Raw genomic sequence first — 16,642 nt, 5'->3', positions numbered from 1 at the left:
TTTTAAAATTATTCGAAAAAAAAACTACGTTTTCTAAAGATTTAAAGTGGGTGAGCCACACGTTCGAACCGTAAAACGTACAGGGATTCGGTGGTGCAGTTGGGGGGCTGCCGCCCCCCAAACCCCCGCTTCCGTATATGAAAGGGGCTGTGCTCTCCTCAACGCCTCGCTCTTTACGCTAAAGTTTGACTTTCTCACAACTCTTTTAAACAATAAAAACTTTAGCGTAAAGAGCGAGGCGTTGAGGAGAGCACAAACTCTTTCATATACGGAAGCGGGAGGTGGGGGAGGGGGCACCCCCCCACTGTACCACCAAAAACCTGTAACGGTTTATGTTCAAAATTGTGTCTCAGCCACTTTAACTCCTTAGAAAAAGTAGTTTTTTTAAAATAATTTATGCACGGTTTTGTACAGTTTATTACTTTTTATTGCTTGACTAGCTGTTAGCTGATATTTTCAGGAGTTAAAGTGGGGGGGCTGCCGCCGCCCAACCCTTCCGCTTTTTAAGATACTTGTGTTGATGCTTTTAATTCCTGAATACTCAAATCAAAAGCACAGTAAGATTTTCTTTTTTCAACTTTTCTCAGAGAATGTGGGTATACGGCATGTTATCAAAGCAGTGGAGACTTACCTGTAACCTGAAGGCCAACTGTGATGTTCTTCTGGAGACGTCTGTTGAGCCAAAGGATTTAATAGATTGCCGATAGATTTAAAAAAGAAACTGAGTTTCTTTTTTAAACTTACAATTCAGTATATAAAAATTTTTCTCTCACAGGGACTCGAACCAGCATCTTCTGCCTGACAGTCAGTAACAGCGACCATTGTACCTCAGAGACGCTCGTTATATTGTTTTAGTCTCTCGTATCTATTTTTGACGAAAGAAAATCCCTACAAAACTTGATATTTGGTTTTTGAAAATTAGGGAAGGAAGGATCGGATTAAGCTGAAATTTTGAGGATAAGCTCCCAGGCCCCAGCAAAGCTTAGACTCTAAATTTTAACCAGATCGTACAACGGTACAGGGGGGTGTTGGTGGGAAAAATCAACCGGGGCTCTTATAGGCACACAAAGTTTTTCGTAAATATAATTCAGGGGAAAATGTTTTGGGTCTGAAAATATCAAAAGGCCCTAACAGGTCGAATTCCGCTTCGAATGAGTCCTCATTCACCCGAATTCGTTGCCAACTGTGGCCTGTAGCCGTGGCTGATAAAAAAAGAGAAATGGACTTTAAGTGGCTATATTTGTTTTTTGTAAAACAGGGAAGGAGTAATCGGAGTGAGCTGAAATTTTAAGTATACGCTCCAGGGCCCGAGGAAAGCTTAACCTCTGAATTTCAGCCCAAACAAAAAAAGTTAAAGGGGGGCTGTGGTCGGAGGGTCAAAACTTCCTGCCCACTTTTACCCTGGAAGAGAAAGTTAGAGGAGGTGAAATTCTGCTAGTTTCTTAGTTGGAGCTTGGGCTCCAAACTGCGATCACTACTGTCTCTCTGCGGCCGCGAGGACCGGAAATCGCTTAACATAGTGGTGGGTCTCCTCTTTAGAGGCACAAGTGTGCCTCATTGATTTTCAAGGTAGAAATAAATAAAGCAAAATCTGAGAGTTCAAGCCTCAGAGGTGAGGATAGAGATTTCGTGCATGGTGTACCAACCAAAAAATAAATCCAAGTACTTGGAACAGTTTTCAACAACAGTTGGAAGAAAACGCAGAAATTAAATTAGAATGAAATTAGAAGCATTGTAAAAAAGGCAATTTCTTATGGAAACAACTGAAGTCTAACTATACACCAGAAGGCTCCGTATGTAATTATTTCTGTATGCCCTATAATATGGTATTCTGCAACAGTTTCTCTACAAAATAAAACAACATTACGGGAAATAACAAGAATAATTTATCAATTTGTATGGAAAATAAAGTACCCAGCCAAATTAAAGAAAACGGGTTTGACTAGTGGCCGAATTTTTGATGAAAGACAGGTTTTAGTTAGGTTTTTTATATATATATATATAGGTTAAAAAAAGAATGCTTATATTCGCAGGAACTCATAATCACATAATCAAAGGAACTCTGAATCACAAAAATCAAAGGAACTCAAAATACATTACTTCGACATTTCCGAAGTGTTGCTTCTGCAACATGGACCGTTACTGAAACTTGAGCGTCAACCAATCAGCGTCGCGACACTCAACTCAAACGTGTTCGCAAAGAAATTTTTTCAGTAACTGGTGGCTGTGAGGGGTTCTCTTTCATGGTTTCTGGATACATCAAAAAGGTTTATCACATTAATCAAAAGAACTCAAATTACAGAAGCTCAGACAAGTATTCCAGATAATTTTGGAAATAGCAATCAGTCAGAGTTTTGACTTCATTTTCCCAAAAAAAATTATCAAAAGGTATCCTTTATATTATTATAACATTTTATGTCCATAATACAAAGTCACACCATGACAGTCCAGTAATGCCAAGTTGCCCTTGGATCTGATAATAATAGTGGTGGTCTTTTCTCAAGCATGTGAGGCATGGGCATTCAGCTAAAAACTGTTCCTCAGTTTTGTCTCAAAGACTATATTGGCACTTGACTTCAATAATGCCATGTGGGTCTCTCGCATGGGTCAAACGCACGTCTATCAGGAGACGTGGCAAGGCAGTACTCAGCTGATATCAAAATCCCACAGTCCATAACCACAACGTCCCTTCCTCTTTTTTTCATAGTTTTTTTTTGTAAATTCAAACAGCAATAGCTTCATGAGTCCTGCCCCACTTTACAGCTGGGTTTCTATCCAAATTTCGATCTGCAAAGTTTGACGAAACTGATTTTTTGCTCCAAGGAGTGACCCTTTTCACCACCAAACCGAATTTGCTGGAGGTAAGTCTAAACTTATGTGCACGGAACCACGTTTCACTTTCAGCCTGTCTGCAAGAATTTTTTTTCAATTTCTTTGTCTTCTGATGCTGATACTCTTAAGGAGTCTATCACTTGCTGCTGTTTGGGATCAGTATTTGTCAACATGTAACTACCTGTACGCTCATACACAGGAAAATCAGGAAACTCAGCAGCTTTGAACAATACACTGGTTACAATACTAAGATTGGTTATAATACTACAAGTAGTATCATCTACTTGTAAATGGTTGGTCAATGTTGACAGCCCTGGGCATTACAATAATCTATTCTGAACAAGCTTGGACTGGGAATATTCTCCTCTTTCGATGCTGTCTTTCAAAAGATCTGCAAGAAAATCCTTTTTTAAAGGTCTACTTAACACAAAAATACAAGTTTTAGCATGCCTTGGGCTTCAAACTTAAAGTGCTTGCATCAATCTGGAAATGAGAGAGCCAGCAGCGTAGCCAGGATTTCGTTTCGGGGGGGGGGTGTCAGTCTACATAATATAGTAGTCAAGAAAGCAAAAATGGCATTAATTGTAGTGACGGATTCAGGATTAACGATGAAAGGAGGGGGGGGGGGAACAAAAAAAAAGTACGTAATTTGATTGAACCATTTTAATAATCGGAACGGTAAACCAAAATAATTTGTACCGTCTGAAGGAAAGATGAACAATTGCGGACTAATTCAAATATGTGCAGAAATTTTTGAGGTTTGAAGTGGTAAATATATCTATTTTGGGCGAGAAGATGGTTTAAAAGCAGCGCTTTCTGCTACAAAGCAGCGGAAATTTTAGAACCATGTATAACTAAAAAGTGTACTATTCCATATATTTACTTCTTTTACACCTATCTTTGAGGATTAAATTATCTTGAAACTAGTGTTGTGCAAAGAGTCTAAGTTTTAAGAAAATGTCTAGTAAGAAATGTCATTTTCTATTTTTTTTTTCTGCTCATAATGAAGTTGGTGAATAGTCAAGGATAGAAAAGTATTTTCTGGCATGAAGCACTACATTTTTGGATTTACCACTAAAGCGTACATTTTTTTTTCTATGAACAAGTAATTACTCTTTGGCTCCTTAATGCCTCCCACCTACAGGACCTAATCTTCTGTGCCAACTATACTATTTTGATGACCATTGGATGGTGAAGATTGCTAATGAATTGTCCTGTCAGTGCCAAATAGCTTAATTTTTCTGTTGAAAATGCATTTTCAAGTCTCTATTACAAAACCAATAAAATAAAAATTCCTCTGGTACAATGTAACAACCCATCCTTAGTTACGCAACTGATGATAAGTCCCAGGCTTTTCAAACAGTCTGGAATAAGCAATTTAAGGCATTACAAGAACGCTGTTGCCCCCTTTGGATTGTTAAAAATTAAAATTTTAGGGCAATTATGACAAACTTTACCAGATTTCAGATCGAGGGTGCTCACCCCTATCCCCCCCCCTCCTATACGCGACTGAACGCTGCCCCCCTTCCTGCCCTGGAAAACCTTAGATAAAATAGTATTACAAACCCTTGTGCGTGATCGGAACTTGTTATATGTTTTCTTATTCCTTGGCATGTGTCCTGGTAGTCCTGAAGCAAAACTTCTGAGATGCAAGTCAAAACAGCAACTCACAGCATGCTTCACGCATGGAACAGTTCAGCTACTGCATTCCCCAGTTCAAAGCCCAGAAAGATGCCCAAAGGAAGAGCAGAGAAATAGGTTTTTCTCATCATCGAAATGTTCACATGAGAGCCATCTCAGGATCCCAAGTCCAGGTACAGCTTACATTTGAAAATATAATTTTTAAACATAAGTTATTGTTTCTGAGAGTAAAATAAAATTGTTTTAGTGAATCAGATTTACCTTTATAAAAAACCATTAACAAAAATAAACAAAGATTATGTAACAGAAACTCTGTCCTACCTGAAAATGCAGATACAGCCGGGATAAGGGAAGAACTAAGTTGCACAACTCGCAATCTCAGACTGAGACAATCATCTTTACTGACCCATGGGTCATACAGCTGCACTGTTTTTGGAGTTGACAGTCCTCCTTCCTGAACTTGGCAAATGTTGATGTCCATCACTTTTTGTGGCTCAAGATCCTGCTTTCTCATGTAACTCCACTGTTGAGGCATCTTGGTGCAGCTCAGGGAGGCAGGGATTTCTTTTTACTTCAGACTTTGCATCAAACTGATAATTGTCAAGAGAGACACCAGGTGATTGCAAAAAACACTTCCAACAATGCATGAACAAGCACTGTTGATAATCTGACTGTCACATAAAAGAGACTTTGATTGAATGTGGGTTGTTTCTCTTTTTAAAACTGCAATAGCAACTCCCTTTTATCACTAACCCTTTATGTCTAAAAAGTCCTTCCACTTCTAAAATATGCACGGTCTCCAGGTCAATATATTGCTCTACCAAAAAACTGTAGCTTCTCTTGAGTTGCTGGATGGCTGAATTTGAAGCTTTGTAACAATCTTCAATAAGATTGTCTGAGATAAGTGGGACAATGTCAAGATCTCTTCACCACTGGCCCTAAAAAATATGAGAAAATTAGTTGACAAATTTTTTACTGACGTGTTCTTCAAATAGACATAGGCCTACCCAGTTAAACTGAGGAAATTTGAGTCAGATGTTGGGGTCTGAAATGACTTAATAAAGGTCTGCGAGTGTTGGACGAGAAAACCGAGTAGGGGCGGCTTTAACACAGTGGTTGAGGGGAGGGGGGCCCCCGCTCCCCAATAATAAAAAAAAAAGACAGGGCTGGGAGGGGTAGGGCAAATCTTGGGAAATGTAATGGGGGCCCGGCCCCTGGCCCCCCCTAAAAATGACCCAACATTAAATTATGTTTTAGGAACTCTGAGATGCTGTTGTGTGACAGACATACAGAAAACTTTTTTTTGGAGATCTGAGATCAGACACTGGAGGCCAGAGTGCTAAAAAAACAAATTTATACTCTTGTGTTTGGTGTAGCCTGAGGAAAAGTTAGAAAAAATGCAGCTATCCTGCTGCTGAAGGAAATGTAGGAGAAAAACAGATAAGGATCAAGGTCCATTTTCAGGAGAGGAAGAAGACTAGGACCCGGTGCTGAAGTACTGGGAAGGGACTTAACTCTCACTGAGAGCAGACCAACCTCCGGGCCAGACCGCGGGGGTCACATGGGGCAGCTGCCCGGGGCCCTGGGTGGTGGGTGCACCACATTTATCACCTGCACCCCTCCACAGTTAATTGATGTTCCAAAAATCACATTTTCATTCTGCTCTAGAAACAGACACTGAGGGAGGGGGCTCCTCAGCTCCTCAAAACCTCAACTGGCACCCTTCTCAGCGAGGTCAACTCATAAATTCTCAGTCACAACACAAACATACCTGAATTTTTCATTAATATGTGCTCGCTCTGCAAAACTCACTTGTACTTTTCATTGGATCCAATATGTTCATGGAACAAAAATCAATTCTGGTAATCGATTAATCAAATTTAATTTCACATTGAATTCATTAAATAAAATTAACTTAATTAATTGAATAATTAATTTGAAATCAATTTCAAAATCAATTTTGAATAGCTTATATTCCATAAGTAAATAATTTTTTTGTATTCATATATTCAAAATCTAGTTATTGGTAATAGCAAGGCCCAGGGGCATAGTCAGAGGCAGGGGCATCACCAAGGAGGGGGGCATAATATTTATTTTAAAATTATTTGTTTTCCTACAAAGAAATCTGAGATGCAAATGAAAAAAAATACACATTTTAGTAGGAAGTTTGAAGATTTTCCAGCACTTTGCACCAGAAAATACCATTTCGGACTATCCAATTATTTTATCTGCTGGCAAATAAGCAAGGAAACAAACTGACAATATCCTTCACCTAAATTTATAAAATGTGATCCTTTGCGGCAAACTATTAGTTGATGATTATTATATTTGGATTCAGCATGAAATTCTAAATGGAGATGTAGGTCTATTTCTTAGCTAGGCTATCTCAATATTCCATGAATGGAAAAATTTACCAAAATATTACCACATGATGCCTGTGCAGTTGGAACACAAAATATTAAACTGGCTGGACAGAGAGGAATTTCTAGAAGGGCACTGACCCCAAAACCATCAAATCATCATCACCTTTGTAGCAGAATCTAGCCTAAGTATTTTTGGTACTGATTCACAATGTTAATTTCTAAGGGTCAAATTTTCCTTAAAAACTGGAAAGTCAACCCAAGTTCTTAGGTCATAAACATGTTAAAATTATTGTAGAGACTATGGCAGATCTTTCTGTGTCACTTTTGTTAACTTCTTTGCCTTTTTTGGCACCTAAATAAATGTAATTTTCAAGTTGGAGTCCATGATTGGCTGGGCAAAGATATAGCCTAGTACAGGCTAAACCTACTACCCAAGCTCAGGAAAAATCAATCCAGAATGCAGGTGATGTACAGCCTTGCTATTAACAAGATTATCAACAAAATTAACTCACCAGTGCCTTCTGAATTTCAGGAAATTCCATGTTTGCACAATAAACCTGCCAACAATATGGCCGATTTTCGCGCAGCGTTGCAATTCAGGTGCAAAAACGAATAAGGTCTATGTTTGACTTTAATGAATTTTTCAGGAAAAGATGTGTCAAAAGGACAGTGGATACCAAAAATCAGCCATTCTCTTGGTTAGCTGTCCGTTGGTTGAGGTACGAAAAAGAATTTAGCATCATCAAGTTCAAAACTTTTCTAGATGAAGATGCACCGTTCAGAATAATGAATTTTAGAAAGAGAGGATCCCAGAAAATCTCATTTTCAGGTATGAAGACAAAGTATCCCCATGGGAAGACGATTTCCAAAGCGAAATACGACGAGTTGATGTCACTTCTGCTGTTTGTGCCTGAGGACTATCATGCCTTCTACAAAGGTTTGCTTTATGACAATACAGTGATGGAATACCTCGAAAATGAAAATCAGGACAAATGAGCAGATATTCTGATGTTTCATGATTTTTTTTAACATTTCTTACACAAACGAAGTTGACTTATCATGAATTCGCAATTTGTTTTGTGAAAGATTTTGAGAAAATTTAATTATCTCGAAATATACTCGATTTTAGCGAAATATAATTGAAAATTTCAATTCTTCGATGTTTTTTGCATATATCATTTTTCCCCGGCAGTTTTCGTTCAAAACCGGAATCCGGAGACGCTTTCAACCAGAAAAATCGCTCTCCTGTAAAATTTGGAAAATGTGACTTAGACGGTTTTTGCATAACGCTACGGAAATCAACTGTCAAGTTTTTTTTTATTCATAGGTCCTTAACTCAGTTCAACATAAAAATATTAAGAGGGCCTTGAGGGAGGACGAATTTTTTCCCTAAAATCCTTGCAAAGAGTGTACTCACCAATTTAGTGCTAGAATGGAAGGTGTAGTACTGCTTATAATTACGACAGTGACTTCTTGCGACTACAAGTACTTTCGATTATGATTGTGACTACTTGTGACTTTGACTACTGGCGACTGCAACAACTTACCACTGCGACTCTTCTACTTACGACTGCGACTACTTATGACTGCAACTGTGACTGCTTACGACTATGATTACTTGTGACTGCGACTGTGACTACTTGCGACTTCAACACTGACTGCATGTGATTACCACCATGTGCAGCTATGATAACTAATGACTGTGATCACTTGTTACTACGATCACTTACGACTGCAAATGCTACTACTTTTAATTGTAACCAGTTACGGCTGCAAGTCCTACTACTTGTGACTGTGACAATCTACGACTGCAACTACTTGTGATTGCAAATGAAGCTACAAGTGACTGCAACTGTGACTACTTGTGCATGCAACTTCGACTACTTAGGAATTGTGCCAGTAACTACTGTGTATGTGACGGTGGTTACTTGTGACTGCTAACACTTGGAACTGCCACTGTAACTACTTGCGACTGTGACTATTTAGGACCGCAACGCTGACTACTTGCAACTCCCTTGACTTGTGTCTACAACTACTAGAGGCTTTTACTGCTTGTTGTGGTGACTCCTTCTGACTGCGGTTTTGACTACATACGGATGTGACTGTGACTACCTAGGTCTGTGAATATTTGTGATTACGATTGCTTGCAACTCCTACTACTTACGATTGCAACTACAACTACTAATACTATTATTTTGGCTGCTTGTGACTGCGACAACTTACGATTGTGACGGTCAATACTTGGAATTTTGACTGCAACTACTCATGACTGTGACTGTGACTACTTGCAACTGCAACTACGACTACGATTTCGACTAATTGAAAGTAAAACAGCGAATATTAGTGACTGTGACCTCTTGAGAAAGTAACTACTTGCAACTGCGACTGTGACTACTTTTGACTGCACATACTTGTGACAGCAACTGCTTGTGACTGCGATGTTAATTACTGGCGACTGCCACTCCTGGTGACTGTGACTACCAGTACCTGCAATTTAAACAACTTTGAACTGTGACTATCTGAGATTGAGACTGCTTGCGACTGTAACTATTTACAACTGCGATTGCTACTATTTGCGACTGTGACTGCGACTAATTGGGATCACAACTGTGACTACTCGTGAATGTGACTTTGACTACTTACGATTGTGATTGCTGCTTCTTCTTGCGTCTTTGACTACTTGAGACTGTGACTGCGACTACTTGCAAAGTGACTGCAACTTGTCCTGACTAAGAATGCTTACGACCTCAGCTACTTACGACTGGGACTAATTGTGACTTTGACTGCGACTGCAACTGTGATTACTTCTATCTACAACTATGACCATTTGCAACTGCAACTGTGACTACTTGTCATTACGACTGCTAGTAATTATGACTACTAATGAGGGTGACTGCAACTACTTTTGACCTCGACTGTGGCTACTTGTAACTGCGACTACTTACAATTGCTACTGCTTGCAAATGTAAATGTGACTAATCCAAGAGTTACCGTAACAACTTGCGACTACAACTACGTGTGACTGTGACTATCAGTGACTATTTCTGCTACTACTACTACAACTTTGAATGCAAATGCTGTTTCCACTTCTATTGTTACTTCTACTGCTACTGATACTGCTACCACTACTACTACTAATACTACTACTACTGCTACTACTACTACTACTACTACTACTAATAATAATAATAATCCTACTGTTACTACTACTACTTGTACTACTATTACCACTTCTACTGCTATTACCAAACCAGTAAACTAAATAAAAAAAAGTACATTCTGATAGTCAAAATGGTATTGATGCAACTTCACATGAAAACAATAGAGCATTAAGTTAAAACTTTCAGGGAAAATTGTAAGGTATTATTATTATTATCAATTATTTTTGACCCACAAAACACAAAGGTATAACACGTGGAGTAACGTGAAGAAAACTGAATAAGAATACAATACAAATCAAAATAGAAATAAGATGGAAACCAGTTACACAGAAACAGATAAAAATCAAAAGCATTAAATCAAAAGAGAGAAAACATAAAAGGAGAGGAAAAGAGAAGAACAAAAAACATAAATAACTCACAACTTGCAGAATCTAATAAAGCAGTAATGTAGAGAAATATGGACGTAAGATGTCCTTATTATTGTTATTTATTTAACTTTTACTTATTCTTTAAAATAGTGAAAAAAACAAGGAGTAACTCAAGAGAGACAAAAAAAAACAAACAAAAAGGAAAAATAAATTACGACTGAAAAAACCTGATAAGGCGGTGGTGCGGAGAAATGTGGATACAAGCGGTATTTGAAAGCTTTCAGTGTAGTACTTCCAATGCTACTGTTATATCAGGAACAAGAAACTTGTTAATGAGAACACAGTTTTTGTCCAAAGAGAAAGAAACAACAAAATTTACAAAAACTAAAATAATTAATCTTGGTTCTTTCTAATTCTTTTTTCTTAAGAAGGGGAAAAGTTCTAGAAGCAAAAAGAAGTGAATGGTCACAAAAAGTTGAGTATAGCTTGGCCACCGCAAGTTTATTATATTTATCTCTATTAACAACAATATTAGCGGATCCTAACTGGATTTTCTTATTAATATCGGAGGCTTTGTGCTGGCGCTAGCTTGGAAGATTATTAGTAATAGAAATAACAAGCCATCGAAGAGAATCTACGAGAGGGATAGTAAATCGACTACAACGTCGGGGAGTTGTTGAATTATGTTAAAAGTAAGAGATTCACATTAATCTGTATTAAGAGAAAGGCCTATATTCTAAAAGGAAGTAGCAACACGAGAAATCATGTTAGATAGACCAGTTTTAGTACGGCTTATAAGAAGCATTTCATTAGCATAGGCAAGATACGAAACATTATTCGCTGCGTATCTTACGCTTATGGTTCGTTTACACATTGCGGAAATTCATGCGGCTTTAGCAATCTGTGCGGAAATTCCGTCCGTTTTTGTGCTAGAAAAAATCTCTAGCTTTCCGCAACGTTTTGGTCAAATCAGGACGAGATCTTGGCAAGATTTTTAAATGAATAAAATCATGAGTATGGATTATCAAAAACTACACGATCTTATAACCTTGATTCAAGGCTACACCCAGCTCCTATGATCCTGCGTACCCAGGCTATAAGAAAACTAAGAAAAACGGTCTCATTTGTCTTTCTATTGTTCAACAATTTTCAGAAGAGGGTAAGACCAGAGGTCATGCTGTTGCAATAATTTGAAATCTTTGCCTTAAAACGCAGCGTTATTTTAGCCATAGTTCAAACAGATACGGACGGATTTCCGCATGGATTTCCGCAATGTGTAAACAAACCATTAAGGTCAGAGACAGGTCTATTACATTCGTTCTATACTTTCAACCACAGCTTTGCTTTAATTTTCAAAAATCAGGATCTAAAGGTCAAATAAGTTTTGCGTACCACACCTAACACGTTGCAACAGCACACCAACTGCCTCAGCATCTTTTTGACATTTAATGATTTTATTAGAGTAGTAATTCTGTTCCTTTTTGCAATTAACTGGTAAAGTGCATTGGAGCAGATGATAGGGAACTCATATGGCAGACACCAGGCTGGTTAGTGTAAAAATATAGAAAGCAAAATCAGCTTTCTTCCAATTACTTTTTTCAAACCATTTTAAAGACCGGTGTGCTTCACAAATACTTGTAAGGTTTATATTAAGCGAAAGAGTCAGTGAAATAGGGACATGGTATGAATCTTGTTCTTCAGCATCTATAGACATTATTGATGTAGCAATACTAGGTGAGCAAATAATGTGATCAACTCTTACTGCCTGAATGGTGAATGTAAGAAAACGGATTAGATTTGGGTATAATACGAAATTTGGGTGTTAATATGGGGATTTGTTTATTTTTTGTTGATGTTATGGCAAAATACAACATCTCAAAATAAAAATCGTTTTCAGTTAAGCGCAAATGATATCCTGTTCTATTGATGGTCCTACTTGTGCTTATGGCAATTTTTGCTCGCTTTAAGATTGAGTTAATTATTTTTGTTGTAATTATTTTTCGTTTTGGGCTTTATGTATGTATTGATAGTGATTTATGCTCGATTTACGCTTGAATTATTATTTCAAATTATATATGCTCATTTTTATATTAACGTGGCTCTTTACTTTTCGATGCAAAACTTCTTTTGTGATAGAAGTTTTTTTTTCTAAATTTGGACTTGGATACTGAATAGAGACACAGCATCAGGGCCATTCTATTTTCAATATTTCAAGCAATACCTATGGTCTATCAGCATGCCCAATGTCTTTGCATTGAGTTTGAAGCTGGTGGAGTATGCTCATACATCTACAAAAGCTCCAATTTAAATTTAAGACATCACCAGTAAAAGTCAATGGTGACAAATCAAATTCACGAATGATATGGTTGTACTCAATACTGGCCGGAGAAGGTATAACCTAAATATTGGACAGGGGCAATGAAGCAAGATCACCTTGACAGACACCTTTCAACAAATCAAGAAGGGAAGATCTGCCCTTTTACTTTGCTTTAAGATTATGATGCATATAATGAAGATACTTCCTGAATACTTTTTAATGCCTATTTGATATGCTTCTAAAAAAGCTTGAGTGAAAATGTATAAGACCAGAGAACATCTAAACTTCTAAAGTAGGCAGAGTACGATGGTACCTACTTTTTTGCCATATTATTTTGAAGCTAATAGACCAAAAAGGCGGTGATTCCAGATGATCCCCACCTCCATTTTCTATCCAGACTTTCTTAGTTTAGAACTAATTTGGTCAACCTTGAAAAAGCAAAGGCAAGTGTCAAAAAGATCACTCGAATAATAAAATGTCTGGCCGTAACTCTGTCAACTCTAGTAGAACCATTCTTCGTTAGTTTTTCATAATAAATACAACATGACTGAAGAAGAAGAATGACTTGATTTAATTATAAGACTAGATCCCCAGATGATCAATTGACTTCCTTTTATAGGAAATCATACTTATAGTTGTCTATCTACTAAAGCTTGAGAATGTAAACTGCACGGTGTGCAGCAAACGGCTGATTGCTTTTTTCTGCGGCTTAGAGGGACCTTCAGCAATGTTTGAGACATTTTCGACGATTACATCTGACTTTTACATTCCCTATGCTTTAGAAAAATGTTAGTTACATTTTCTCATGTAAGTTACAGTGAAAAATAAAAGTTACCATTGCTCTTGATATATTGAAAAGAAAGGGTTTAGTAAGGTTTTTTTTTAAAGAATTTATCTAAAAATCTTGTCGGACCCATTTCAAAAGGGTTAGGAATATTCTAAAAATTGAACACATTGCGTTTTCTGATAATTAAACCACTCAGAGCATCATGGCATTTGGTTCTCAAAATGTAACTGAGATCAACTGTTGAAATATCTTGGCTTTTCTTAGGGAAATGAGAATGGAAAAAGGGACAAAAAAGGAAAAGATGCGATGAAACGTCTCAGGTTTGTTGTCGTTGGTGAGGCATCAGTAAACACGCAGATTTCAGATTTTTTAGCAAGCAAACCAGCAAGCGAGAGATCACAGGAAAGGCTGAAGTCGTGGCAGTAAACTGCCTTCTAAATCGCAAACTCACCAATCTTCAAAACTCAAGTGCTTTGACGCTCAGAAATTCTTTTTACAAACCTTACTAATTTCTTACAAGCTTAAAAACGTAGCGAAAAAGTAGTCGTTCAACACGAAAAATTTTCAGTGGATGTGGACAGTAATATCTAATCTGCCTTTGGAGTGGCAGCTGAGAACTCTTTGAAACCAGTAAACATTTCCTTTAATTGGATAAAGTGTTGGCAAATTAATTCCAAATTGGTTTCAAATGATCATATTAACAGAAAGTTGGCCCCACAGTAAAGCTTCCTCACGCTTTAAAGAGGGTTTGAGCAACACATTGAACTATCACTATTTTCCAAGATTTGAAATATCATTAATCTTCTCAATCAAACGAAAAATTATCCTCAGTAAGCTCAAAATTACATCATGAATGAACTTTTGTGTTTGCTGACTGTACTAGTTACTTGTTTAATTATTTTAGCATTCTATTCCTGTTGTAGTACCAATTGTTTTCTAGACTGAAGACCAAACCCTGGGGCTTATTTTACAGCTAGTAATGAGATTTATACATGGGCCACGTGTCAGAAACTGCACATACATACTCTTTTTTTACCTAACGCTGACACAGACAATATAGGTCCACATTGTTGGACTCTTTTTCCAAATCAAACTCAAAACTCATTTTTCCACGAAATACATTAATGCTCAGAAAACAAATTGTCCAAGTAGCAGTTATTTTGCACAAGTTTTATCATTTTGATGTGAAACCAAGCTATAGTTTCAATAAATTAAAAAAAAAAGCTAAGCAGGAAAACTCTATTTTACACCCTTAATGTTAATACCGATTTTTTTTTTATTGAGATCCAAGATATTATAAGAAAATCAGACTACATAAAATTTTGATTATTTAAGAAACTGAATATGGTCCAGTTTAATTGGGATTAGAAAATCGCTTGATGCTGCTATTTTTGTAATTTCCAAAGAGGCTTACCTTCTTCTAAATACATGTCGGTTACAGTTTCAAACAGTTATCTTAAGCATTGGAAAAATCTTGTCAGAAACCATTTCAGTTGCAGTGCTATATTTGAAGTTTGTTTTACAGCTAGTAATGAGATATATTCATAGGTCATATCTCAGAAACTGTACATACCTAATTTCTCCTGACTTTTTTCTGACACAGACAATGTATATCCATATTGCTGGACTCTTTATCCAAATTGAACTGTAATCTCGGTTTTTCAAAAAGCAAATTATCGCATAGAAACAAAGCTATAGTTTCAATGGATTTAGAAGAAAAACTAAGCGGGAAAACTTTATATACATCCCTATTTCTAATACTTCAAAATTTGATTTTGAAGGGTTATGTGAGACTATTTTTGTTGAAGTTGTACCTTTGGGCTGTAATCCATTTATTTTCGGGTCTGTTTATCGATCTCCGTCGGGTAACCCAAAAATATTTTTTGAAGTTTTTGAACCGCTGTTGAAAAATCTGGAAGCGTTGAAAAAACCGGTTATTATTTCGGGTGATTTTAATTTTGATCTTTTGAATCTCGATGTTGGAAATAATAAGGAGTTTTTAACTATGATGTTGTGTTCTAATTTTCTTCCAAGTATTTCTCTGCCGACAAGAGTTACAGCTAACACAGCTACATTATTAGATAATATATTTTTTTCTCCTGTTTTATTTAATGCTGAAAAATCGTTAGTAATTTTGTCTGATATTTCAGATCATTTTCCGGTGAGTGTTCTTTTAAATTTAAATAATAGCAATAAACAGCATCGAGATTCAACAATGGATAATTCAAAAAAGCGATATACATGGATTGATTGTAAAGTTCTACGTCAGTTAATTGGTGACCATGATTGGAGTTCGGTTTATGGCTCAGATGACGCAAATGCTGCGTTTTCAGATTTTATTGATCAAATGATGCGACTGCGGGATCGGGATTCTTCAACACGAGTTTCGCATGGAAAGTTTGCGCAGAAATTTGACCCATAGATTACTGAAGGTATTTTGGCATCGTTAAAACATAAAAATAGAAAATTTAAGAATTATTTAAAATTACAGACACCTGAGTCGTGTTAATAATTAATAGTTTATATGAAAAAGTTAAATTAAATTATCAGGCATGAGAAGAGAAATTATTATAAAGAGAAATTTTTTGAGTATAAATAGGATATGAGAAAAACATGGCAAATGATAAATTAAAAGATACGTCCTCATAGTCGTAAGAATACTAGTGTTAATTGCCTTGTTTTAAATGGGGAAAATGTTACAGAGCCCAATGAAATTTTAAATGCTTTTGGAGATTTTTTCAGTAATGTTGGTTCTAGACTTGCATTGACTATGAATATGCAACTGAATTCCCCTTCTGTTCCATTTAATGAGCAACATGCGGAAAATTCGTTTTCTTTTTCTGAGATTAAGCCTCATGAGATTGAAAAAGTTATTCTGAAGCTTAAATGGAGTTTTTCTAAGGACGAATTTGGATTTTCGGCTCAAACCGTAAAGCAAGTAGCGTCAAGAATTTCACCTTTGCTGGCACATATTTTTAATTTATCACTTATGCATGGGGTTTTTCCTGAACTTTTAAAAAAAGCAAATGTTATAGCATTACCTAAGGCTGGGAGTTCAACCGACCCTTCAGATTATAGAGGCATTTCTCTACTTTCGGTTTTCAGCAAAATTTTGGAAAAACGTGCAAATAGTCAATTACAAAAATATTTATTTGATAGTAAGATTTTACACA

The 16,642-nt window shown here is 36.7% G+C and overlaps 1 long non-coding RNA gene across 1 annotated transcript; it reads right to left on the bottom strand.

The window, feature by feature from the left end:
• Window positions 1-2,462: 2,462 nt before the first annotated feature.
• Window positions 2,463-4,967, bottom strand: LOC148946196 (uncharacterized). The gene is made up of 2 exons (XR_016142526.1): window positions 4,795-4,967; window positions 2,463-3,223 (listed from the first exon to the last, which is right to left on the bottom strand). It is a non-coding gene; the product is annotated as an uncharacterized LOC148946196 (long non-coding RNA).
• Window positions 4,968-16,642: the final 11,675 nt, after the last annotated feature.

Source organism: Artemia sp. Qi Xiang Cuo, chromosome 12 (assembly GCF_049724085.1).
Source record: "Artemia sp. Qi Xiang Cuo chromosome 12, ASM4972408v1, whole genome shotgun sequence".
NCBI classification, from domain to species: domain Eukaryota; kingdom Metazoa; phylum Arthropoda; class Branchiopoda; order Anostraca; family Artemiidae; genus Artemia; species Artemia sp. Qi Xiang Cuo.
This window is presented reverse-complemented; position numbering and strand designations above follow the sequence as displayed.